We start from the raw sequence: 27,629 nt of genomic DNA, 5'->3' as shown, positions 1-27,629 counted from the left end.
ATGAGTATGTAAATATGGGGACAGAAGTTTTGTTTTAGGGTCAACTTATCCCTTTGGTCATTTCAAGAAACTGATATATGATATATGAAAATGAGTCAAGCTCTGCTTGCTTGAGGGAAAAACAATGGAGATTAGGTGTGCAAGTAAAAAGCTGTTCCATCTGGTACATGGGCAGCCCATATATGTGGCAGCCAGAGCATTGAGGGCAAAACACTCCAAATGGAAGCAGCATCAGCTTTCCTGGCAGCAGGACCGCAAAATGGATAACAAGTCAGGAAATGCAATGCGTATCTGCAGCAGGTACACAATAGTCTTTGTCTTTCCACTCTCGTGAAGCGACAAGGAGACTTTGATAAAGTAATGAGGATTTACGGAGTGGCTTCTAGGTTTCATTCAATTGGTCAGAAAGATGAAGGGTGCTGATTCCTCTCCCAGCAGGTTCTCTGTGCTCCCGAAGCATTGTGTGAGAGGAAATGATGGTGAGCAGAGGGCCATCTGTTGTGCCACTTGGCACGCCTGCTCCTGCCAGGGTCTTTTCAGGTGGGAACTGGAGAGATTCCCTCCAGTGTGGTGTGAACAAGGTGCACACAAGATAAAAATCTGCTCAGTATTCACACATTTCACACCACTTACATCTCCAGATGTGCAGAAGGATCTGCACGTTTACTTGCCTGCACATTATTTCACCTTCTGCGATGGAGTTGTTGCCATTTGTCGATGGATTAAGACGATCAGTCGGAAATGAGTTACTTTTCTCAAATTTGCAAAAAAAAAAAAAAAATCCATTTAGTTCCAGAGTGGAACACAGCATGTGGCAGCCCTTTTAGAATCCACTTGCAAACAACACACACACAAACAAAACACACATTATATGACTTATAATGCAGCCATCGCCATGTGTAACAAAACCTCTCGATGACTTCTGTCTGATGGGGAAGTTGTCTAGTGAGGAGACTTAATCAGTGTTTTGAGTGCTTCACTTTTTTATCTTTGTCTGACTGCAGTCAAGTGAGCCCCCCTGTCCTTGATGGAGGGATATGGCAGTAGTGACACAGCGGATGAGAGAGCTCCAGCCTTGGTCAGGGGAAAGTCATTTATTTCCGTTGACCTGCTCGGTCAAGTGGATTGAAGCTGAGCCTCTCGTTTCACTCTCTTTCTTTACAACCCCTGCCCCCGTCCCTCCCTTCCCCATCTCCCTCCCCTTTCTTTTCCCTTGCTGAGTGCTGACACCATTCCTGCAATTACAGCACACAGCAAGGATGATGGGACTAAGATTCTGCTCTGTTACAAGAGTCGAGACCTCGTCCCCCACGCTGACACCATTAAGCCATCCTTTTGGGGAGGGGCTTAAAGTGTTGGGATGGTGTAAAAGTTGCTACCCTCCACCTCTTCGACAGAGCTATGAAAGTGCTTTGGATGAGCCCAGATTAGAACCCAATTTTAAAGGGTTAAAGTATTACAAAGGACACTGAGAGATTTGACCTAGCTCACATTTAACAGGTTTCCTTCTGGACTCGGCCACATGGAGGCCACTAATAAAAGTCCATTTCATCTTTAGTGGGAGTCCTGTTAGCTCCAGCAGCACCTGGTGTCAGAAGATTCACTGGCACCGTCAACACAATGCGTTAAAGTGCTGTGCAGAAGGCCCTGACAAAAGAAGGCATCAAGCGTTGTGTAGAATTTAACTCCATGCAAGTAGTATCTTCTTCCGAGGCCTGAAAGCAGAAGGCACACAAAAGGTGGAAAGCAAGGAATTTGTATAAGCGCTGAAGTCGCACAAGAGGTTGTTTAACGCGGATTTAATTCAGCCTTCCGTCTCTGCCTAGAGCTCTTAATCTCTTTACAGCTAAACTTATCACGCGATAACCGACTCTTCACTGATTCATTTCCAACTGCACAAATGAAAGAACTGCTGAATTACCACTGGTGTGTAGCCTGCTATACCCTGTCTTTTGAAAGTAATACCTTGCATTATTTGATTTGCTGCATACATTTATTAGCTTTTAGGGAATGTGCTAAAATATTTCAAAGATTTAAATTTTGTTCATACAAAGATTGTCTGTTCTCTTGCACTATGGAAAATCTCTAAAGTATATATATATATATATATATATATATATATATATATATATATATATATATATATATATATATATATATATATATATATATATATATATATATATATATATACTTTAGAGATTTTCCATAGTGCAAGATATATATATATATATATATATTATTTTTTTACAAGTCAACATCTTGAGCAAAAAACCTGAGGAAATCACGTTTTTGTTGTAGACTACGTCAAGTTTGAATTCAGAATGATGATCAAAATATAGATGGAGCAGATTGAGTCCATCTACATCCCCCAAAGCTGGAACAGTCCTTTAGTTTGCACTGGTTAGACTTGTTATGCTGTTTAATGTAAATTACATTATTTTACATATGCATCTGCTTACATGCTATCGTTTGTTTCTTCTTCTTTTCCTGTGGTTTGATCAAGAGATTAAGTACAAATTCAGAAGATGTATAATACCCCCCCACCACCACCACCACCACCATATAACAGTGAAAACAAAGACATACGGAAATTGCTCAATGGTGGGAAAAGAGTTAACAAGGTTAAATAATGCTTTATGTATAGGTTAAAGTGGTGTTTAAAAAAGGCTGAATGTAAGTGTTTTTGCATTCTGTTGATGGGCTATTTTACAGATGCACTAATCAGATCTGTGGTTTAATGGACCCTAGGCAGATCTCATCTAAAGAATCAATCATAACTTCATTTTTATGCTATTGAACACACATGCTGATGTCATTTACATCACTCCATTGAGATCAATCAACATATTTTCCCAGCATCTCTGTATAAGCATGCTCTCCAAATCGTGACTCCGAATGCATGCAAAATAATCTTAGATATAGATATAGCATGGGCGCCTTTACACTGCACACAGCAATACAACTTTTTAAGCGCAAACATAGTCAACAAATGAATGGAAGTGATGGATTACCTAAATATTAAAGAATAACAGCAAAAAAATAAAATAAAAATTAAAAACGTTATGGCTAAGAGAGAACTGTTAGCATGGACATCAGCTATGATAATGGCAACTGAGTCAATGTCAGAGAGGACAAGTCCTCTTCATCTCAACTCTAATAGAGAATGACTCCACGGAATTGCACCAAGCAACAGCATCTGAGAGTAAGCACATTGCTATTCAACCAGCATCACATATCAGGTTTAACAAGTTGAGACCTACAGTATGTGTGGTTAGACTACAGACGAGAGGGGAGGGAGGTGAGCCATTTCCCTCTTTCTCCTGCTTTTTCATTTGCCGCCTTTAATGTGACAGCGCCACACAGTCGTTTACAATGACACAAGAACCTTTATTGTTTCAAACACATTGCCCTTGAACAATGTGAAATGCATACTCTGTGAGGTTTGTTCAAGATCACTTGGATAAAACATTTGTTATTCTCAATTTGTTTCCAAGGGAATTCCTAGGAGGTTACATGTTTTGCTTTTAAATTGCAAGGTAAAAAGCTACTTAGCGATGGACTGTTTGAGCCCAAATACAAATATGCCCTGTGGGTTTCACTTTTGCATTATAGACTCCAATACAATACTTGCCTTGTGTTACGCTCGTCACTCCTTGGATTTATCATTTCTGTGATTTGCAATAGACACGGTATTTTCACCCCAAAGTGTGTATTCCTTGAGATAATCAAGGTTATGTTATTTTATTAGAGCATCTGTGGTTTAATTGTGCGACTGCTTAACCTGAAGGGACGGGCTGTGATATCCCAATGAATTTTATATTATTTTTTTATTGCTAATTAATTCTATCGACATCAGCGTAGGCTATTTTCTCCAGTCCATACACATTCACTGATACCATTGACAAAGGGACACTGCTTTAGATGTCTGCCAGTGGAAAAACATTGCTATTAAGTTTTATGAGAATACTTCATTTATTAATACCTATAAGGAAGCGAAAGCATCTGTTCCTGAAGGCCAGCACTTGTCGGCTGGTCAAAAGAGAGAAAATAAGCACTTAGGCTCAGGCTGTTTTTCACTCTTTTGTGTAAAAAAATATATATATATATATATATTTCTGATAACCAAACAATAATCCAGAATAAAAACACATTTTAAGCATTTAGGACTTTGCACTTGAGTATTCAATAAAACTTGTGACTATATGGAGTTGTAACACAATGTAACATGCAAGAGGATCATCTAAATTATTATAGCTAAAATATCACGCACTCGACTTTCCTTTCGATACAGTGCTATTGCATTTTGGGCCAGGGACGACTTGCAAGTCCTTAGGAAGTATTACATCATTTTCAATAACCCACTGCTATTGCAAAATTTTATGTTTGCTCAACGGCACATTCATATCCTTGTTATGAATGAATAACCATCCTAGTTTGAGACTGTAAAACATTGAAAATCATGCATGAGAGCACAACAGACAGCAGTAGTGCTAGGTCAGATGTTTGTTTTTTGTGGAAACAAAGAAGAGAGAATATTAGCTTCAGGGTTGAGTCCTCTGTTCACCCAGCTTTGCAAGCAAGGTTATGAATATAAGAGACTGCTGTCTAAAGCCTTGAAGCGATCAAATTTGACTGTACTTACATTATTCTGTTTATTTATTTATTCCGATTTTTGAAAAGAAGTATGGCCAGAAAATCCTGCTTTTCTCCATCGCAAGGGTAGATCTAGGACTCCTACAACTTTCCCCCTCCACCTAAGCTATAAAACACCCTTAAACTGTCATGACTTTCCAACCCTAAACATATTTTATGCAGACCTGTTCCCTTGGCAGTTAAAAGGCAACAAAAATAATAAAGCCAAATATTCTCCCTGGATGTCTCTCATAATTGGCCATATGGACTTGTTCAGATGAAAGATTTCTCTCTTGGAGGCAGATGTGCGGGGTTATGGACTTAGCTTAGTGACTGTCATGCCATGGCATCCACTAGTCCCTGGCAATGCCATCCTACATTATGTCTCTGAAGCTACTTCAGAACTTGAGCCATATGTTCCTCAGTGTTTGAGAGGAGGAAGGTTCTTAATTATTTTTATTTGGCTTTCATAGTAGCTGTCCAGACCTTTGAGAGGTGGATGTGTATAAAACTAAATTAATTGAATATAACCATCCAACCAAACAAACAAACAAATAAAGAGATAAGTCTGTCCGTCCGTTGTTTCCTTCCATTCCTTTTAACAAATATTTACTATTAGTCAGCTAAGGAGTTTAGTGTACAATTAATTTTGTAGTGTTTTTACTGACATTAAAGTTGTCTAAGATAGGTTTTATTTTTTGTTATTTTAAGCACAAAGCTTAAATGTTTACTCAGTATTGCGAATTAAAGTGAATTCCTGCTTCCCCGCCGAGCCAAAGTAATTCAGTTTCGAGAGTGTGTATTCATTTGGCAGATGCCAGACATGGGGTCCCTTTAAGGTCTGCCCAGGTTGTGGGCTTCCAACCCTTGGTGCTATTTGCATAATGGAATTATGGGAACTATGCTGTGTCTTTAGTGGACCATTAGGCAGAACTTTGCTGGATTGTAATTAGTGGCTTCTGCCCTTAACCTTCATTAACATGCAAATGCAAATCCTACTCTGGAAGAAATGCACGGCACATTGGAGCAAAAATGCCAAAACGATTAACAGGCAATCCATGGCTAAACTGCCTATTTTTATTTATCACTTTTGAAATCACTTTATGAAGGATGACAAGGGATGCTGTTTAACTGCTTGCTACGGCATTAATGACATTGTCAGCATTGGTGTGATGTTATAATATTATGTATTGCGTATTTTTTATGTTTTTAATTTATTTAGTTTGTATGTTGTTGAATATGGTTTTATGACTGAGAAATTAATATACTCCATTTCAACAGCCATTCTCGCATGGAGCGAGTGACATGGCTACTCACTCCATGCGAAAGGTGTTACAGACTTTTCAGAACAACTTTCCAAATGTCGCAAGTACTGTTCTGCGAGCGCGAGGTCTTGCTTTCCTCTTGCCATCACACCTCTTTCTGCGTCTACCCTGTCAAGTGAGTGGCTGAGAAGAGCAGCAGCACACTGTTAAGTGTATGGCTGTTGACAGAGTGAGCTACACATGAGTAGTGTTCCCATGGAAGATAAATTATATGTTTTTCCTTTTGTTATTTTTAAAGAATGTAGTTAGATCATTTGAATTTCCATTATTCTTGTGTGCTTATCACCTAGGCCATGGTTAAACATTCAAACTTTATTCACATATAAGATTGTATTCATTCACTATATCCTACTGTTGTCTGACAGAAAATATGCACATGAGAACAGCTCAACCCTTTCACATTTAAGTTGAAAACATTCTGGCTGACATCCCAGCATGAGTTTTTCAAGGTGACCATTATTTAGAACATATCATCGTATTGTTTCCATGGTGACTCATTACTGCTTGTCACATGACACATCACAGTAGAGCTGTATGATCTGCTTTTGTTTAATTTTTCCTTTTTAAGTAAAAATATTCACAAATTTGTTATAGCATGAAACATGAGCAAGTGCATGTGTTTTGTTGTTTATGTAACCGGCCTTATTCTGGTTACTGCCCAAACTGCGTTGTGTGATAGAAGACAAGGAGACAACTGGAAGAGCTGCTGCGGAGTTTATTCTGGCTCTCTGGATGGATTAAAAAGCACGGTTTGAGAATACATGTCATCTGTGATTTTTACCTCCTCTGAGGACGCATTATAGTAATAACAAAATTCACAAAACATATAAATGACATTAAGTGCAAAATTATTTGTTACAAACATTCAAAATAAACTCTTGCAGCTAGTTTTCAGTCAATTATAAATTAGGAAAAGAACAAACGAATACAAAATTAATACATTGGAGAATAAGAACAAATATAAATCATACCTGGATGGATTAAAGAGCACGGTTTGAGAATAACGTTACGTGTCATCTGTGATTTTTACCTGCACAATTAAATTAAAGGCGGTTATTTACTTTGTTAAAATCACACGTTCTGCTGGTGCACATATACATACACACACACACATACTCAAACGACTGTACTCAGTAATAAAACTATTAAATCCAATCCCTCCACACATAAAACATCTCTTAATGCATTTATAACACTGTGAGCACTTACATTAATGCATATTATTGGCATAATCAAACTTTTATAAGTCTATATTGAGAGAGCACCGCTAACTGCTTACCTCCTCTCAGCGCGCTCAACGCGGTCTGAGGAAGCAGGTGGAACAAAAATGACGTCACCACGTAATAGATAGGGATGCACGATATTGGATTTTTGCCGATATCCGATATGCCGATATTTTTCAGCTCGTTTTGGCCGATGCCGATACCGATGCCGATATATGTTTATTTTTTCCCTTTGTTTGGAAACAACACCATTTTGAGCAAAAACTATTTTTTTTTTCATTCTGGTTTCAGATTTCTGAGGTATCCTTACTAAAAGGATTCTTGTTGAAGATAAATAAATGTTAATAAAGTTCTTTTTATGATAAGAGTATATTAAAAGCTCTGAAAATAACAATAATAAAGTCAGTAATTGTTCACCCCAGATGCAGCTGTAACCATAATATTGTATTTTTGGATTTAACGTTTGTGCACATGAAGTGGGGGTGGCATGACATCCATTGATGCTGTCTTTTAATTCTACAATTATTGTAGAGCTCCTTGGATTATTTTTCATCATCCATTTCGTAAAATTTTATTACAGATTAATACACTGTATATAAAAGTATTTAATTTACAAGTGTCATGCTTGTGATTTATGACATCATTACTGATTTGTTTATTCAGAACAAGAAGTAACTTCAATTTATTTGTGTATTCTACTTTTCATTGTATTAGTGTAACAACAGCGCACCCACTACATGTATATATAGCGGTCTACCCAGCTAACAGGGAACGTTCTCAGAACGTTGGCTAACGTTATCTGAAAGTTCTCTCAAAGTTATCAAAAAACGTTCTTCCAGTAACGTTATTAGAACGTTGTGCCAACGTTATTTGCTATTGAGAAACGTTCTAAAAACGTTAGCTATAAAACGTTATTCTTACATTGTTAGTGGAACGTTTTAAAAACGTTACTACATTAAAAAAAGTATTAGTCATTACAAATTAGTCATACAGCTTTTTTTCTCAAACTTCAGATACATAATTTGTATATCCAGAGACAACTTAATGACACTTAAATGCTATTTTCGTGTATATATTTATTTTTTTACAATCAGAAGAAAAATCTAGTAAACTAATTATGTATTAAATATAAATGTAATATAAATATAAAAGTCAATTATAAAAGTGGTTTTAGCTTTTTTAAAGAAAGAATAAGATGTCAATAAACAAAAGCCAGTGCATTAAAGGAGAAAACAGGAATATTTTATTTGATCATACTCCACACCCTTATTAGAACGTTATTTAACGTTCTTAGAACCTAATGAGAACGTTAATACAACGTTCCACAAACTGGACATTTCAACGTTCCTAGAACGTTCAAAAACGTTTTTAGAACTTAATGGGAACGTTAGGGAAACGTTCTTATAACCTAAAATTGTTAGCTGGGTAGCTGGAGGGCACTAGGACCTGGAGGAGCTTCTGCTGCTGTGGAGGCTGCAGCACGCGCTAGAGAGGGGGGAGACGCGATTGGGCTTGTTTTGGGCTAGTTTTGTTGTGAAAACGTGGCAAATCTTCTGCTGACGGTCACGTCCTTCTGTACGTGCATTCAGAAATTCAAGGCAGCATTTAAAAACAGCCAATATAAATCACTGTACATGCAATGTATTGTCTTGTTTTCACTTGAAGAATGACTGCAGTGCTAACATGGTCTTATCGCTGTAGCACTCCTTGCACACGTGAGTTATTGCAGGCGCATATCAACACGTTATCATATCGGCAAGGCATATCGGCATAATGTTTTCATATCGACCGATGCCGATTTTTATATTTTAAGCGTTTATCGGCCGATTCCGATGTAGTGCCGATAATATCGTGCATCCCTAGTAATAGAAATATAAAACTTCCCAAAAAAAGCTAAATAAGATACAAAACAAAATGATGAGGTATTCGTGGACAAATCGATACTAAGTAAACAAATAAAAATCGAAAGAAAGGATGATTAGTGAAATGCATTAATATTATGAGTACATACTCATTAATATCCGTCACATTTACACATCTTCATAATGATTTTATTAGTTAAGTGCCACAATTTTAGTTTGTGCCACAGTTCAGAGAATCAGATCTATCGTATATACAACATGTGAATTTGTCCACTTCTCCTGAAAAACATAAAATGACTTGGCTGGTGAACAGGAGAAGAATAAAGTAAACTTTAAAGTTACTTATACAATGTGTATCTAATGTAAATAAAACGTGTCTAATTATAATAGAAAGGATTATTATTGCCGCTTCTTAGACATCAGTGTATATTTTACAAAATATTTCTTATCTAAATTTGCATTAAAAAAACCTAAAATGACTTGACGTTCTAATAACACCAGTGCTTCAGGGACCAGCCAAGACTGATCACACTGGTGTGATCATACGCACCAGGGACCACCCATGACTGATAACACAAAATCAGTGTGAAAAGGGTTTAAACTGGACATTTGGCTAAATTGAGAATGCATGTACGACATGACGATGTCACCACTATGCTACTTGACACATGGCATCATCAAGTGACTTTTTGGCCAGGTGTAGCTACTTTCCTTTGACAATGGTTGGCAAGACTCGTACCAGCATGTCTTAATATTTTTTTTTTTTTTTTTTTTACACTTATCCATGTTCTTCAGTCATCAGTGAAAAAACTTAATATAGAGGTTTTCATTAAAGCATTTACAATGTAATGAATGCAATGAATTGAGGGTTTCTTCAATTCCACTATGATTTTTATATGTGAATGCACTATAATAGTGCATTCTATGTGAATGTTATTCTATGTTACTATATGTCTCACACATGACACAGCATCCTTAAAAGGTGGTGCTCATGTTAAAATAGGTTCAACTTCTAAAAAAACGCTTCTCATTCCCCCCCTTCATTCCAAAAAGCACATTTTGTCTTGCATTTTTGCTTTTAAAATTATTGTTTTCTGTATGAACCAGTCCTAACTCCTGCCACCAGTCATAAGGGTACATTTTAAAAAATGTTGATTTATTTGAATAAATAAGCTTTCCATTGATGGTTTGTTAGGATATTCCAATATTTGGCCGAGATACAACAGTTTGGAAGAAAAAAGTCAAAATATTGAGAAAAACACATTTAAAGTTATCTAAATGAAGTCTTTAGCAACACATATTACTACTAATAATACATTTTGTATATATTTGCAGACATCATGTCAAGGCAGAGGCTGAGGCCCGGGGAATAGAGACTCCAACTCGAGACTGATCAGAGCAAACTCTATGAGCAGTGGGGCAATCTCAAAGGATCTATTGTCTGGGGTTTCCCTTGAAGGGGTCTGTGATGCTGCGGGCTGAGCCTCCTCGCTCATATTTATTCGATTTTATAGTCTAGACTTTCCTTCCATGCCAGGTTTTGGAGTGCTCTCTGGAGTTGTGCTGGGACAGGTTTCACACCATGGTAGTCATCAGTCAGTTGATTCCCCAGTGTGTCATTATACGATGCAGTGTAAGTTCCCTCGAAAGGGAACATTTCAGGTAATGACTGTAGCCTTTGTTCCCTGAGAAGGGAACGAGACGCTGTGTCCATTTGCCACACTTCCTGAATGCCTGAAAGCAACTCGCTTCAGCCTATCGATAGCCGATGCTTGTGTGTGCCTTTTTTTGTAGCTACTACATCTACTAGATGTTTGGTCATCTACAATACGTCTATTAAACATTTCCTGCCAGATGTTAAGATATTTGATAGTTAGGATGTAAACTTTTAAATATATGTATCAAATGTTTTTTTTTTTGTTTTTTGTTTTTTCCTAAGTGCTCTTTTACAGATGTCTTGGATATGTACGAGTGGATTCAGCTTTGTGTTTGCATACTGCCCCAATTTACCATATCAAATAGTAATCAAAACATGTAAACTTTTCACCGTTTTGCATGGTCATGACTCCATATCTATTATTAGCCAATAGTTGTGCTTGTATTGCACATAATGTTCTCTTTACCTCAGTCAGCCTATATATGTTAGCACATTCAAACAATCACAAAAACATTATTGCTCAATCCATCCAAATTCTTGACTATTAATTGATTTTTATTAGCATATCCGTGAGCTACCAGCTCTCATTTTGTAATCATTATCTGCTCCAGGTGTCATATAATAATGTTTTAATGGCAGACTGAGGTGGCATTGACACGTTAGGGGATCAGTAAATATTACATTTTATTGGCAAGGTGCAATTTCAAATGCACTCCAGTACAATTTTAACTGTGCAGTGGAGGACTGACTGAAGAGGGCCGAGGAGTGCAATACACATCATAAGATAACAATGCCATGCAATTTACAATTTGATTAGAACAGAACTTCTCACAGTGTCTCTCTCTACAAGGAGCATGGTGAAATAATAAAAACCCTTATCAGAGGGCAACACTGCAAAATACGTCAAGCATGCTGCAAAGTAATCATCAGATAATGTCCAGTGGTTTCATTCATAGCTACAAAATAAAGTATAGCTTTCTGTCTGTCATCTTTAAAAAAAAAAAAAAAAAAAAAAAAAAAAAAAACATGCAGAGAAAGACATACATAAAATTGTTTGTCCATACACACCACTATCATACAAAGCATGCACAGAAACTACACGCACACTCTGACACACGCGTCCACAGACCTTAGCCCTTTTAAACTACCTTTATTTGCAATTCAGATCAGCTCATTTGAATTAAGTGCTTCTTTGCTATGAATACAGCTGGACTTTCCAGACATGTCAGACAAGAACCTTGCCAGAATTACCCCATGGACATGGACACATTAATCAAATGAGGAATTGGCCATTCGACAGCCCACTGAATTCACCCTTTAGTTGGGGTCACAGTGGAGATAGGTGCAGTCTATGGGTCGTTCTCCTTTTGTTAACCCTGTCTAATTAAAGTCTAAAACCAGTCCTCTATGACAGGGCTTTTATGGTGTTATTTTAATACATGCCATTTTTACACCTAATTGATTTACTGAACCATGTGTGCGGTGAGGTGTTTTGTAGAGGACTGTAAAATACAACAATATTTGCTGCATGCTTTGAAACAGAGAACCCATGCAACAATTTGAGAGATCATCTGTGATAATTATTGATATATTTAACACCACTTGTACTTGATTACGTTGGGTTCGTCTCAGACACAACAACATTAACACTGCACTGCAAGTGAGAATAAGACTTAAACAATATTATGTATGCCAGTATTTCCTAATACATTGAAGAGTGGATGTTAGCCCCTTTAGTCATTCCTGGTTGCTTTATTTTGGAATCTATCTGAAGTGATTGCATGGTAAAGTTCAGGTGAAATCAGATTACATTTTATAAATCTGAGAGTGAAATTTCTTCACAAACCCCTCATTGAACCTGTTTTGAAGTTACTTTACAAGTGTCGTATCCCAATAAATCCTAAAGGTTTGTCACTGAAATGTAGCATACTGTTATAATTACACTTAATTGTAGGGCTACAATCTTGTCAAATATTCTAGTATTATTGATATTGTGGGTTTTATATGTAAAATCAAGTAGTTCACCAGGTATGCAAAAAAGTCCAATGGGATCTGGAAAAAGCTCTTAGCATTTACATTAATCTCAATGGCAATTGCTTATTTAACTCATATTAATCATTTTCTGTCAATTATGACACAATGCTTCCCCACCATTGATGGGATTTTCAGGCTTTCGTGTTTTTCCGTCTTTTTTCTTCTTCTTCCTCACTTTTATATGATAGGGGGTGCAATTACACATCTTTAAAAGTACTGACTATACAGATCAAAACACAGTAGAAGAAAAAGCAAAAACAAGCAATATGATATTTAAGCAAATGCATATGTAAAATGACACAATATTGAACAGCATATTAATAAAAACTGCCTAATGTTACTGCATTACGCTGTAGGACTGTTCAAGCTTTGGAAATGTCGATAGACTCGATTTACTCCATCTGTGTTTTGATCATCATTCTGAATCAGATCATATGCATCTTCTGAAATTATACATAATCTCCAGAACAAAACACAGGCACAAAGGTCTCAGGTGTGATCCCAATTATCATTTTTCTGTATATAGAAATGTTATATCACCATATTCAATATAAAATAAAATTTATTAATTTATGCCTTTTTTATTTGGGTGGCATTCATGTATTTATGTACCTCTAAAAGTAATATATATTTTTTAAATATGCTTATTTATATTTAATATTTATTTCCATTGACTCAATAAATAATTCCAGTATAGTCCAGACAGCAAAAAAATAATAATAAATAAATAAATAAATAAATAAATAACAAGCACAGTAAAACAAGCACAGTTATCTGCCAATGGGGTGAGAAAAGAATCTTGTTTCGGATTTAAATCTTGTATCTTGTTTCTGTCCCAAACAAAAATAAGATTATTTTTATCATCCCAATGGCAGATCATTTTGCTTATTTTGCTTGTTTCATTTTGACCCCCCCCCCCCCCCATCTAAAACTTATCTAGTAAGTGCATCTTGATTTAATAACAATATACACATTTAGACTACAAACAAGACACACATACTAAGTAAGAAGACATGTTTTACACTATTTTTTACAATGGAGTATATTGTGTCATGTTGTCATTGTTTAATTGTCTTGATTGTTCACAGGTGTGTTTATAAACTGGTTAAAAAACGTCTCAGGTTACGTATGTAACCCTAGTTCCCTGAGGGAACGAGACGCTGCGTCGAAACGCTGTGAGAACGCCTCTGTTTAAATGCGTCGTGAAGCGCCTGTAGAACCATTCCATCGGAAAAAAGATCGATCGTCGGCGTGATGACGTCATCGACCGGAAGCTATAAAACGTCCGTGAAAACAAACAGGAACTAACTTCTGATAAAGCCTGAAGTAAGTGATCACGGACACGCCGGGAGTATGGCAAAGCGACGCAGCGTCTCGTTCCCTCAGGGAACTAGGGTTACATACGTAACCTGAGACGTTCCCTTTCGGGGAACTCGAGCTGCGTCGAAACGCTGTGAGAACGCTTATACCCACATCGCCATAGGACCAAGTGTCTCGTATGTGTGAAGCCGAAGCGCACACGGTTACGAGAGTACCTGTGCCCCTACTGTAGATGCCAGGTCTAGTTCGTAGAACCTGACGAAGGTAGAAGGAGACGACCAACCGGCCGCGTTACAGATATCATGGAGGGAAGCCCCCGACAAAAGTGCTTTAGAAGCAGCCATACCCCTGGTTGAGTGCGCCCGGACAGCCAGTGGAGATGGCTGCCCGGTAGCTTCATAAGCAAGTGAGATGGCCTCGACCACCCACTTGCTCATCCTCTGCTTGGATACTGGGGCCCCCTTCTTAGGGGGTCCAAAGCAAACAAACAATTGTTCAGTTTTTCTCCACAGGGCAGCTCTGTGGACATAAGTATCCAGTGCCCTCACAGGACACAGCAGATTTAATCTTTCCTGGTCTGACGTCATAAATGGAGGAGGACAGAAGGCTTGTAGAGTGATGGGGCCCCGCGGGCTCGTAGGAACCTTGGGGACATAACCCGGCCTGGGATGCAGAAATGCTTTCACCATCCCTGGCGCAAACTCTAGACATGAGGGCTCTACCGACAGAGACTGAATATCTCCTATCCTTTTAAGAGATGATATGGCCAAAAGGAAGATGGTTTTTAGGGTGAGGAACTTATCCGAAACCTCCTCCAGAGGTTCGAACGGAGGTCCGGACAAGCCCCTCAGAACAATGGCCAAGTCCCATGCCGGGACCCTCGAGTGCATAACTGGCCTCAACCTTAATGTGCCACGAAGGAAGCGTGTAATTAGAGGGTGTCTTCCCAAAGACACTCCACTGCAAGGGACGTGGACAGCACCCAAGGCCGCCACGTACACCTTAAGTGTGGAGGGGGTCAACCCTGCAGAGAACCTCTCCTGCAGGAACTCCAGCACTGTACCAACCGGGCAGTTAACTGGATCCCACTGGCGTTCTCTGCACCATGCTGAGAAAAGTCTCCATTTCAAAGCGTACAGCTTCCTTGTGGACGGAGCTCTGGAGTGTAGGATGGTCTCTACGACCTCGGCCGAGAGACCCTCCTCTATGAGCCTAGCCCCCTCAGAGGCCAGGCCCACAGTTTCCACATCTCTGGGCGTGGGTGCAGGAATCTCCCGCCCGCCTGAGAGAGTAGATCCCTCCTGGTCGGAATCTCCATCGGAGAGCCTTCCAGGAGAGATATCAGGTCCGAAAACCATACTCGGGTCGGCCAGTTCGGAGCCACTAGAAGTACCTGGGCCCCGTCCCGGCGTACCCTCTCCAGAACTCCTGGAAGCAGGACAATCGGGGGGAAGGCGTACAGAGGCAGCCTCGGCCACTCCTGTACCATGGCATCCAGCCCCAGCGGGGCCGGATGGGTCAGAGAAAACCACTGCGGGCAGTGAGAATTCTCCGCCGAAGCGAACAGGTCTATCTCTGCCTTCCCATAAACCTTCCAAAGGAGCTCCACCACCTCTGGGTGGAGTCTCCATTCCCCGGGCCTCGGCCCCTGTCTCGACAGGCTGTCTGCTTCCTGATTCAGGGCCCCCGGGATATATACTGCCCTGACTGACAGCAATTTCCCTTGGGCCCACAGGAGGATCCGATGTGCCAATTTGTCCAACGGACGAGACTTCAGACCCCCCTGGTGGTTTATGTAGGCCACCACGGACGTGTTGTCTGTTCTGACTAGTACATGGTGGCCCCTGAGGTCGGGCAGGAACTGTTTCAATGCAAGAAACACTGCGAGCATCTCTAGCCGATTTATGTGCCAGTGCCGCTGATGCTCCTGCCATAGACCCTGGGACGAGCGACCACTCATGGTCGCCCCCCAGCCCGTGAGAGAGGCGTCTGTCGTTAGCGTTACGCGACGAACATGAGCCCCCAACACGGGACCCTGAGATAAAAACCCCGGGTTTTTCCACATGACCAGAGCACGTAGGCATCGCCGCGTGACTTTGATCGTGCGGAGCGGATTTCCCCTCGGGGAGAACCCTTTTGTCTTGAGCCACCACTGCAGTGGCCTCATGTACAGTAGGCCAAAAGGTATCACGTTGGACGCTGCTGCCATGAGACCTAACAGTTTCTGGAACTGTTTCACAGTGACGGCTCGGCCCAGCTTCTGTTCTTTGGCGGCTGCCAGGATCGATGCTATGCGTGTTGGCGATAATTGCGCCCGCATAATTACCGAGTCCCAGTTCACACCCAGAAAAGTGGTTCTCTGCTTTTTTTTTTTTTTTTTTTTTTTTTTTTTCTTTTCTTTTTTTTTTTTTAGCCGGAGAAAGCACACTCTTCTTGGCGTTCAGCCTCAACCCCAGCTTCGACATATGGGCGAGAACAGCATCTCGATGCTGAACCGCCATCTGCTCTGTATTCGCTAGAATCAGCCAGTCGTCGATATAGTTCAGTATGCGGATGCCCTGTAGACGCAGCGGCGCCAGAGCTGCATCCACACACTTGGTGAACGTGCGGGGTGACAGTGCTAGACCGAAGGGAAGTACACGATATTGGTATGCCTCTCCCCCGAAGGCAAACCTCAGGAACTTCCTGTGATGTGGAAGGATGGAGACATGAAAATACGCATCTTTGAGGTCTATGGTGACAAACCAATCCTCCGATTTGACCTGCGCTACAATCTGTCTGAGTGTAAGCATCTTGAATTTTAGCTTGGCCACCGAGCGATTCAATAGCCGCAGATCTAATATCGGGCGTAAGCCCCCATCCTTCTTCGGCACGATGAAGTAACGGCTGTAAAAGCCAGACTCCCTGCTGGGAGGGGGAACCCTCTCTATAGCCCCTTTTTGCAGGAGTGTCTCTACTTCCTGTGCCATTACCAGAGCCTGCTCCGGGCCCACCTCTGTAGGTAGGACACCGCAGAAAGGAGGTGGCCGACTTCTGAATTGAATGGCGTACCCCTTTTCTATTATCTGCAGGACCCAACGAGATATATTTGGTAGACGTTTCCACTCGTCTAGAAAATCTACTAAGGGAACCAGCCTCTCGAGGCTGGCCTCTGGTGTACTTTGAGCAACAAGCGCAGTGCCCTGAAGCGGCGGACCGGCAGGGAACAACTGACTTGACTGCTCGGGGACCCCCCGAAGGGGGTGCGGACCACCCTCGGGTGGCCCGCGGAGACCGACTGCGCCCCGGCATTGCGGCAGGGTTGGCAGCGCGGCCCCCCGAGGGTGCCGTAGGGAAACGGGTACCGTAGGCAGGGGTAAGCACCGTTTCCCTACGGGGGGAACCACCCTCAGCGTCCTGACGCTTCTGGCGTCAGGAACGCTTCGACGAGGCCTTCTTGGCGATCAGGACTGTCCGCAGATCAGCCCTGCCCCTTCGAAGGCCTCGTCTGAGAGCGCCGCCCCTCGTCCCCACGCTGAGGGGGAGCTCGGGCAGCGACGCTCTGTTTCTGCTGAGCCCTGTAGGAGGAGCTCGTACTCGGCCTGGGCTGCTTGGTGGTATCAGCAGCAGCCCCAGGGACCTGGACCCGGAGAGGGAGGAACTGCTTGAGCGCCGCAGCTTGCTTTTTCGACTCCTGGAACCTCTCGGTGACAGTGTGAACTGCGTCACCGAAGAGGCCTCCAGGAGAAAGCGGCGCATCAAGCAGAAAGGCTTTCTCCCTCTCCTTGATGTCTGTGGGGTTTAACCATAAATGCCTCTCCGTAGCCACCAATGCTGCCATGGAGCGGCCGACACATCTGGCCGTCTCCTTGGTGGCCCGGAGAGCTAGATCGGCTGACGATCTTAATTCAGCGATAATATCACCCCCCACAGCATCACTACCGTCCAAATCCCTTAGCAGGTCAGCCTGGTATGCCTGCACGATAGCCATCGTGTGCAGGCATGCAGCCGCTTGACCCGCCGCCGAGTACGCTTTACCCACCATCGCCGACGTTGTTTTTAGAGGTCTGGTGGGTAAAGTCGGGGCCTTCAGGGACGATGCCGAGGAAGGCGAGAGATGGCTCGCAAGCGTCTCTTCAACCTTTGGCATCGCCCCATAACCATACTGTCTCAGCCCGCAAATGTTGCTGTAGACCGAAGTCTGCGGGCTGAAGACACGATATGAAGCCGGTCTCTTCCACGATCTTGCCACCTCGGTGTGCAAATCGTGGAAGAACGGCAGGCCCCGTCGCTGAGGTTCTGAAGCGCGAGACGGCAGGAAGCGTTCGTCTAGCTTACTATGACGTTTTCTTCCTGCCTCAGATCTTTCAGTGGGCCAGTCGATGTTTAATCTGGCCACTGCTCGCGTCAAAACCTCAACTAGCTCCTCACTAGCAGGGGACTGAAGTGGCGAATCTTCAGTATCGATACTTTCAACGTCCACCTCCTCAGAGCTGGACAGATGAAGTACCGGCGGCTCTCTCGGGGGGGAAGAAACCGCCATGCGTGCTTCCATGCCCCGAGAAGAACCGCTGGATGGAGCAGGTGAGGGCAGAGATAAGGCAGCGCCCGTCTCTAACCCCTCTGCAACATCCAATTGTGATCCCCACGACTGCAGCCTCCGCTCCGCCTCGGCGGCAGCGGGACCAGAGCCGCGGGGAACACGAGCCGAGGCACCCTCCTCGAAGAGTGCCCGGCGGGAGCGCAGCGTTCTCAGTGGCATACGCTCACAGTGCTCGCAAGCAGCCCCCTCGAGGGCTGCCTGGGCATGCTGCGCTCCCAAGCATGCAACACAGAGAAGATGTGTATCCCCGCCCGTGATGTAGCGTGGGCAGGGAGGAACACACTTTCTGAAATTGCTACTTTCACTCGCCATTTCTATCTATTTTATTTTCTCTTTTTTCTGTTAATATATGGAATATTTAACAAAAAGGGTGGAAAATCTCTGCTTTTTTATATAAAGGACAGACAAAAACACCAAATAGACAGACAGGTTCACACAGATCGCTTGCTGAAGGCTCAGAAGCTAGTTCCTGTTTGTTTTCACGGACGTTTTATAGCTTCCGGTCGATGACGTCATCACGCCGACGATCGATCTTTTTTCCGATGGAATGGTTCTACAGGCGCTTCACGACGCATTTAAACAGAGGCGTTCTCACAGCGTTTCGACGCAGCTCGAGTTCCCCGAAAGGGAACTGCACATTGGTTCAACTGCAACGTATAAATACATCTACACATACATTTTAAGGCAATTGGTTTCCTCACTTTTTCTAAGTAAAGTCAACTTATTACATTTTACAATGAGGTACAAATAAGAAGTGAATTTTTTTGTCCCTCTCTGCTAAACAAGAGGTCAGCCATCACCTTCCACACTGCAACAGTACTTATTACATTGGCAACCAGGAGACAGTCTGAGTGCCCCTCAACCGCAGGAGGCCTTTGGAACATATGCAAGAGTTGGTAAATCACTGACACTAGTGACTTATTAGGTTAAGCTCTGGGCGCCCAACCATTTTTAGCTGCTAGCAAGCTGTAATGCCATGCTGCGTCCTGTAGAGATGGTAGAGCACAGATGGTATTTAGCATGGCTAACATTTCACCTGATTGATTAAACGATCCAAAATTGTCATAAATATCTATGACCTGGGTATAAATGTGCTGCATTTAAGAAACAGTGGTAGGTAAACAATTAGCATAGCAGCCCGTTCGATGATGAAACACACATTCCCACTCATTAAGAAGCTGTGTCTTTTAACAGTTTATCCCTGCTGTTTTATGAATTCTGAATTACACCTCATTAATGTGTCATTTACATAATTACAAGGAATAGGGACAGTGCTCACAGCGGGATGAGCCCCGATCAGAGGACGGCGTAAAAAAAATAAAGATGAACTTGCATGGAATTCACTCTCAGTCACACAAAACACACAAGTCTTCCCAGACCTGTTACATTAAGTCTGCCGCTTCTTGTCCCAGCGTGACACCGGCTGCTTGATGGCAGCCAGACCTCTGAATTAGCCACATCCTTGATCGCAGTGAAAATCGTCTTGATGAACACTGTAGAAAGAGAGGTGCAGCTGCTGATGGACCCTCAGCACAGGATGCTCGATTGTTTTGTATCTGTAATTAATCCACCTCCAATAAGGAGTCTCACGCTGCTTCTGAAACTACCACATACATTAAAAATGCATAATTATCAAGTGTAGCTCAAAAATCCACGGAGACTTCGTGAAGGCATCCACCCGTTCTTAATTTTTAAAATGTGTATCAAAAACGACGTACATTTTAACAAGAACACTTTGTCATTAATGTAATACATGGGGAATAAGTAAAAGCAAATTAGGGCAAACACTCCCCAAATCTACTAAATATAAAAAGTCTCTCATTTAGCATAGTGAGGTGGTGCAGCACACCTTCTGTAGGTTATTTGTAAGATAAATGGGACCACAGAAACAGATGACAGGTCTTTAGCTCAAGTATAGAATGCAATTAACCGGCAAATGAGGCCAGGCAAACCCAAATGACCAATGAGAATGGGCAATACTTCAGAGGGAATGAATATTCAGACTCATATCCAATCTCCAGACAGCTCAGTCAGTCCTACCGAGGTGTTAAATGGCATGTGACATTTTAAACGGTAACCACAGATTTGTGTATTCAAATTTATTTATCATTGTTTAAGAGAAAGGCTTTTGCTTGTGTCTTTGACAGGAAATCATTAGCCATAGGACAATAGGGCAGACACAATCCTCTCTGGATGAATATTTTAGGTTAAAATAACAAAAACAAACCAAATGTGTTGCTGTTGCTCAAACAGTAGAGTACAGCGTAAGCAATGCCAAGGTCATGGGTTTGATTCCCAGAAAATGAATTTGAATAATTGAATATGAATTGATAATATGTGCACTTTGAATGCAGTGTAAGTTGCTTTTAATAAAAGTGTCTGACAGATGCCGAGCTATGTATGTGCATGTTGTAGGTTTGAAATGTTTTTTGTTTTGTCTTTTGAAGCCTGATCGGCTAGACCTGATCCAAACATATAATAACATTCTTTGGAGGTCCTGCAGAGGCCCTGAAGCTCGCCGCTCTGAAATATCCACCACTGTTATTGTGTGGGTGAAACAAGCTTAGCATAATGGAGACTGGAGTGGGTGCTTTTATCTCCTGCTCTTTGCTCAATCCATAACATTGCTTGTTTTCTTTGTACTTCAGCCAAATAATATACATGTAAGCTTGTCGCTGATATTAGTTTGGGATACACTAAAGTTACATGACAGTCATTTCTAGGTGTTTAAAATAACAGATGGGGCTTGTTCCGCTGAGAGGAGTGACTCTAATACAGCACAACACCCAAAATGCTGAACTTCATTATCATATGCACAGATTTGATTGACAAGAGCCGATGAGAGCCTACATTGAGAGATTGCTCCTGCCCACCTCTCCCAGGGGCCACAACTGCGTGACACATTGCCAAGGCGCGTTACTCCAGTTCCTAATGCATCTTTATTACAACGTTCCCATTGCTCCTGAGCATAGAACAAACTTCATTTGTCTTTATCCAAATCATGTTGGTGCCTACTTTAAATGGAAAACTCCAATGCAAAAAGGATGAACGGCATCAGCAGCCCAATTAAAGCCTTGCCTGAAGAACAGCTTGGTCCGGAGACAAGAGCTCTCATGTGAAGATGAGCTCCTAAATGTTCAACAAAACACCCCAAAGAGACAACACATACATATATTTCCTTTTAAATTAGCCAATTTTATCATCCACCATTCAAGCAGGAAGGAAGTTCTTTTGTGCCACCTCATAACTCTTATAAGTCAATCTCTCTCTCTCTCTCTCTCTCTCTCTCTCTCTCTCTCTCTCTCTCTCTCTCTCTCTCTCTCTCTCTCTCTCTCTCTCTCTCTCTCTCTCTCTCTCTCTCTCTCTCTCTCTCTCTCTCTCTCTCACGTCTTGTCTTCTCCCCAACTGAGAGTTTTTGAGATTTATGGTGGGGTCTGATGAATTGCTGGTGCAGCAATTCTTAAGGGGTTTTCACATCCCCCCATTTGTTTTTCACATAACTGATGTTTCACTTAATGTTCTCCGAGCATTCCCATGAGATTGCAAGGTAGGCTTGTTCTCAAGTTGAACCTTCATTTGGCTTGCTCATCTCCTCTGGAGATAAAGTCTGACGTACAGGCCCTCTCCTGAGGAGCTATTAATGCAGAGAGAGGCTTTGGGTGTTCACAGGGAGAATGTGCATTCTCTGGGAATTTGACTTGTTTGTTTCAGGAATTAATGGAAATGGGAGGGTATAAACAAACAAACAAACAAACAATAATAAATAAATAAATAAATAAATAAATAAATAAATAAATAAATAAATAAATAAATAAATAAATAAATAAATAAATAAATAAATAAATAAATAAATAAATAAATAAATAAATCTGAAACCACAAATGACAGTGATCATGATAATAATCAGTGTTTATTGCATCTTTGTGCAAAGGACTCTTGAGATAACACAAACACATCACAAAATCTGAAAAAGTAAAGGCATTTGAACACTCTGAAATGGCTCTTTTCTTCTATAAAGCTAAATGTGATTGTGAGAGTGAAAGTGAAAGAGAGAGATAATAACACTCCTAAATTACTAACTTGATGTTTTTTTTTTCCATTTAGATGTGAAGCTCGATTTATGTAAGCTATGTAAAGCAGCAGTAAAAGCTCTGTTGTGTACACTTTAAAAAAAATTCAATGGCTTAGTAAATACCAGTAATAATGAACTTTATTAACTCAATGAATTCTCTGAATATCATTTACTTGATTGTTTGAATTGAACATACCAAAATATCCAACAGTTAATTTTGTCAGCCTCCCTTTATATTATTAGGTTTCCTTTTTATATTATTAGGGATAGATCACCCAAAAAAGAAAATGTTATGTTTATCTTCTTACCCCCAGGACATCCAAGATGACATTATACGAGCAACGATTGGAGTTAAAAATCTTCATTTGTGTCCTACTGAAGACACAAACACACCTACATCTTGGATGCCCTATGGGTAAGCAGATAAACATCTAATTTTCATTTTTGGGTGAACTAAACCAATTTAGTTTTCCCTTTAAACCTACCCATTTTTACCCCACACTGTAAGCAATTGCTGTAAATTTACAGCCAATTTTCAACACTAAAATGCCGTTTTCTTGTTAAACAGTTTAATACTGTAGTTAGCAATGCATTGTGGGCTGCTTAATTTGGAGGAACAGGAAAGAGGCCCTAAACAGTATGCTAATGTTTTAAATTACAGTACACAACAGTATTTTTTGGAAACTGAGTGTTGACTGTGGAGTTTGGAGTACGTTCAGAAGTTTGATACAACAAATCGAGGCTACTGCTTTTGGACAATTTTCTTTAATGAAACCTAGAAATAATTTGCCATTAACTCCTGGGGAGACTTCAGGAAACATTATTTGGATAGGAGATTTTCCAGAAGAGGACACACAGTTTAGAGGACGTGCTGGATATCATCGAGTGTTCTTCATCAACCTCTATCGGGTCTTGCATCTACAAAATAAACGGTAATTGAAATTTTTTTCATTTCGCAAATAATGTTTGATATCAAACTGATGCTCAGGAGCTTATCTTGCTTGGTATTTGAACATTTCATTTAACAGTGAGGCTCAGATTTGAATAGCCAAAACAATATTACTTTTGGGTGTTTTTTTTGTTTAAATTTGGTAACATTTGCAGTAGAACTCCCCCAATACCTGTAAAAAATAAAATTGCTACCCATAATTTTTTGATTGCCAAATCTATTTAGCAGTTTGACTGTAGGTACTTAGCCTACCTCATTTGCCTGTAGGTTGCTCTCACCTAGTGTTTACTAATTATTGACCTTTTATAATTTTTCTTCTTAAAAATCTTACCATGGTAAGAATAATGTATTTGTTCCCTACAGGTGTCTGCTACTTCAGCTGACATTGAGACAATTTAGTCTTCCTGCAAGTCCTAGTCTGATACTGCCTAGTATATTTCATTTAGATTCATTGATAGACACATTGTATATCATATACACAAGGTAATATGTATGCTTTGACTTGAAGTTTCAGGTGCAACTGGGCAAGTCCCAGTTAAAGGTTGGATAATCATCTCTGAGGACCGTGTAATCTCTTAGGGCATCACACCAACATTTGCAATGGGGCTTGCTGCTGTATTTGCAACTACATTCAACCTTCAGTTTCAAGATGAGGGACCCTGCACTCTGGAATTCATTTAGAGGTAAAAACTCTCCATTACTTGTCATCATTATATGGATATATACAATTAAATTAATTTGTTTGTATTTTTTTCCGCATAAAATGGTATTAGTACTGTACTTTTCAAGCCACACACATGGTATTTTGCTTGACTATACAGGCTTTATATACTAAATTGTAATAATTAAAAATATATATGTATGTATATAATTTTTTTAACTAAATATCCAAATAAATGTAATTACTAAACTAAATTAACTATTATAAACTAAATTACTGATCTGCCCACATTGTCACTATATGATATTTGAAATGAGCTGATGTAATCACTTTTTTTCTCCAGAGTGGCTGTACCTCCGAATCAAATTCTGTTGCATTATTTTCATGTTTAACACTGTGTAACTGCTTTGAAATAATCTGCATTGTAAAAAGCGCTATAGAAATAAAGTTGACTTGACTTTAATATAATTTAATTTGATGTCACTTTTATATGTCATTCAAGTCCACTCTATTTGTGCAATGAAGAAAGACAAAAAACAAAACAATTCATTGCATTTAACTGAAAGCATGTTGTTGCAACACTCTGATCTTAGACTATTTTGATTTCAGGTGCTTTGTTGGTATAAATCCAGAGAAAGGGACAAAGGCCAAAAGGGGCAAGGTTGTCTCCAAGAAGAACGGTATGATCGTCCAGAAGAAGTCTTTTGAGACACGTCGCCATGCTACTGAAGAATCTCCTTGACTTTCAATGGAACTTTGATATAAATCGGTGAGCTCTTTAATCTTGCTCTCTTTGTTTTGACAGTCTGGCATTACCACATTAAACCACAAGAGAACTGGTATTATTAACTTTTGTAAGCATTAGCTTGGAGTGTATACTGTACGTTCGTGATTTTACAGTTTATTTATTATTATGATTGTTTGTTGTTGTTTGACAGTGACAACACTGGAATAATACTGCAGAGAGGAACAGCGGCTACCAAAGTGATGGACATCTCTCCTGGATCCATATAAACTAAGATGTAAATACACAAGCTACCTCAAATGAATATTTTAAGCGGTAAAAATACAAGCCTACCTCACAGGACAATTTAAAGAGTAACCTGAAATGAAATAAACCCTAAAATGTTTTAATTTATGCATATTATTGATGCCTACTCTCAAAATGTTGTACTGTACTTTGTAGGTCTTCAAACTTATGTGTTAAATTAAACTAGGTTTTAATTAACTAGGTTTTTCCCTTCATGTTTGGTAAGGGTTAGGGGCAGTCTCTGAGCAATATAAAGGGTTAGTTCACACAAAAATGAAAATTAGCCCATGATTTCCTACCCTCAAGTCATCCTATGTGTATATGACATTATTCTTTCAGACGAATACAGTCAGAGTTATATTAATAAATGTCCTAGCTCTTCCAAGCTTTATAACGGCATTGTTGTTCTGTTTTTTTAAGTCCATAAAAGTGCACATATACATCATATAACTGCTCCACACGGCTCCGGCGGATTAAAAAGGGCCTTCTGAAGTGAATTATTGCGTTTGTGTCAGAAAAATATCCATATTTAATATTTTATTAAGTAAATTATCTAGCTTCAGGCTAATCACCGTTCTTATTCAGCTTATGAAAAAAGTGTAGTGCCTCTCGCAGTTCAAACCGCTTGCGCTACGTCTGACATTGTACACCAGTTACGCACGTCAGACGTAGTGTAAGCATTTTGAAATAAAAAGAAGAATCTAAAAGAAGAATGTCATATATACTGACTTGAAGGTTAGTAAATCATGGGCTGGGTGAACTAACTCTTCAAGTTTATTGCCATAGTCTAAAACAGATACTACTAGGCTCTTTTTGCTACTAGAAATCTCGTAGAAATGCCCAACAGGATTTTGTTTTATGTTATTTTTTTCCATTTTTTGTATTCATGCTAAAATTGACATTGCTCTTTGGAATAAAGGCATTTGATTTTGAAGTTATTGCTTATTTTCCATTTCACAATAATGCATATCTTAAGCAATTGCCTATAGCCCTGAGAATACTGAAGTTAATTGCAATTAATATTGATTGCAACGAAGACTGATATTTTAGGAAACTGCTAAATTTATTGTTTCTAATACAGTAAAAAATAAAAAACTTATTTAAAAAATGCAACATATTTCTGTGATTATTTGAAAATTATAATATATATTTATATATTGAAAATCTATTGTTTAGGTTGTTACTTTAATTCTCACAGTCTACTGTATTAGACTGTGAAATCATTTAACAGTGTGACTACAGACATATACAGCATTTCTGGTTTACAGACTACTACTGTAAAGTCATTTTACATATGAATACCGTAAAAATAACGGTATACTGCTGGCGTCTCTGCTGCCAGCTCTTTACTGTAAATTATAAAAATACAGAAATATACCGTTTTTCTAGTTTACAGACTACTACCGTAAAATCATTTTACATATGAATACCGTAAAAATAACGGTATACTGCTGGCGTCTCTGCTGCCAGCTCTTTACTGTTATTTTACAGGGAAATTTTTTACAGTGCAACTTAATATCAGCAAAAGTGTTTTGCAATACAAACAATAGTAGATAAAGGTAAAGTTAGGGACAGGTGTGGTGGTGTGGGTAAGTTTAAGGGTAAAGTTAGGGACAGGTGTGGTGGTGTGGGTAAGTTTAAGGGTAAAGTTAGAGACAGGCGTGGTGGTATGGGTAAGTTTAAGGGTAAAGTAAGAGACAGGTGTGGTGGTATGGGTATGTTTAAGGGTAAAGTTAGAGACAGGTGTGGTGGTGTGGGTAAGTTTAAGGGTAAAGTTAGAGACAGGTGTGGTGGTATGGGTAAGTTTAAGGGTAAAGTTAGAGACAGGTGTGGTGGTATGGGTAAGTTTAAGGGTAAAGTTAGAGACAGGTGTGGTGGTATGGGTAAGTTTAAGGGTAAAGTTAGGGACAGGTGTGGTGATATGGGTAAGTTTAAGGGTAAAGTTAGAGACAGGTGTGGTGGTATGGGTAAGTTTAAGGGTAAAGTTAGAGACAGGTGTGGTGGTATGGGTAAGTTTAAGAGTAAAGTTAGAGACAGGTGTGGTGGTATGGGTAAGTTTAAGGGTAAAGTTAGAGACAGGTGTGGTGGTGTGGGTAAGTTTAAGGGTAAAGTTAGAGACAGGTATGGTGGTGTAGGTAAGTTTAAGGGTAAAGTTAGGGACAGGTGTGGTGGTGTGGGTAAGTTTAAGGGTAAAGTTAGAGACAGGTATGGTGGTGTAGGTAAGTTTAAGTGTAAAGTTAGGGACAGGTGTGATGGTATGGGTAAGTTTAAGGGTAAAG

At 40.2% G+C, this 27,629-nt stretch overlaps 1 long non-coding RNA gene across 1 annotated transcript; it reads left to right on the top strand.

Annotated features, from left to right (window-relative positions):
• The first annotated feature begins 23,212 nt into the window (after positions 1–23,212).
• On the top strand, positions 23,213–26,327 carry LOC137084113 (uncharacterized). Its single transcript, XR_010906700.1, has 3 exons — positions 23,213–24,342; positions 24,930–25,089; positions 25,259–26,327. It is a non-coding gene; the product is annotated as an uncharacterized lncRNA (long non-coding RNA).
• Positions 26,328–27,629: the final 1,302 nt, after the last annotated feature.

This window comes from Pseudorasbora parva, chromosome 1 (genome assembly GCF_024679245.1).
Source record: "Pseudorasbora parva isolate DD20220531a chromosome 1, ASM2467924v1, whole genome shotgun sequence".
Classification (NCBI taxonomy): domain Eukaryota; kingdom Metazoa; phylum Chordata; class Actinopteri; order Cypriniformes; family Gobionidae; genus Pseudorasbora; species Pseudorasbora parva.
Note: the sequence above shows the minus strand (reverse complement) of the source record. Positions and strands in the feature narration are given on the sequence as shown.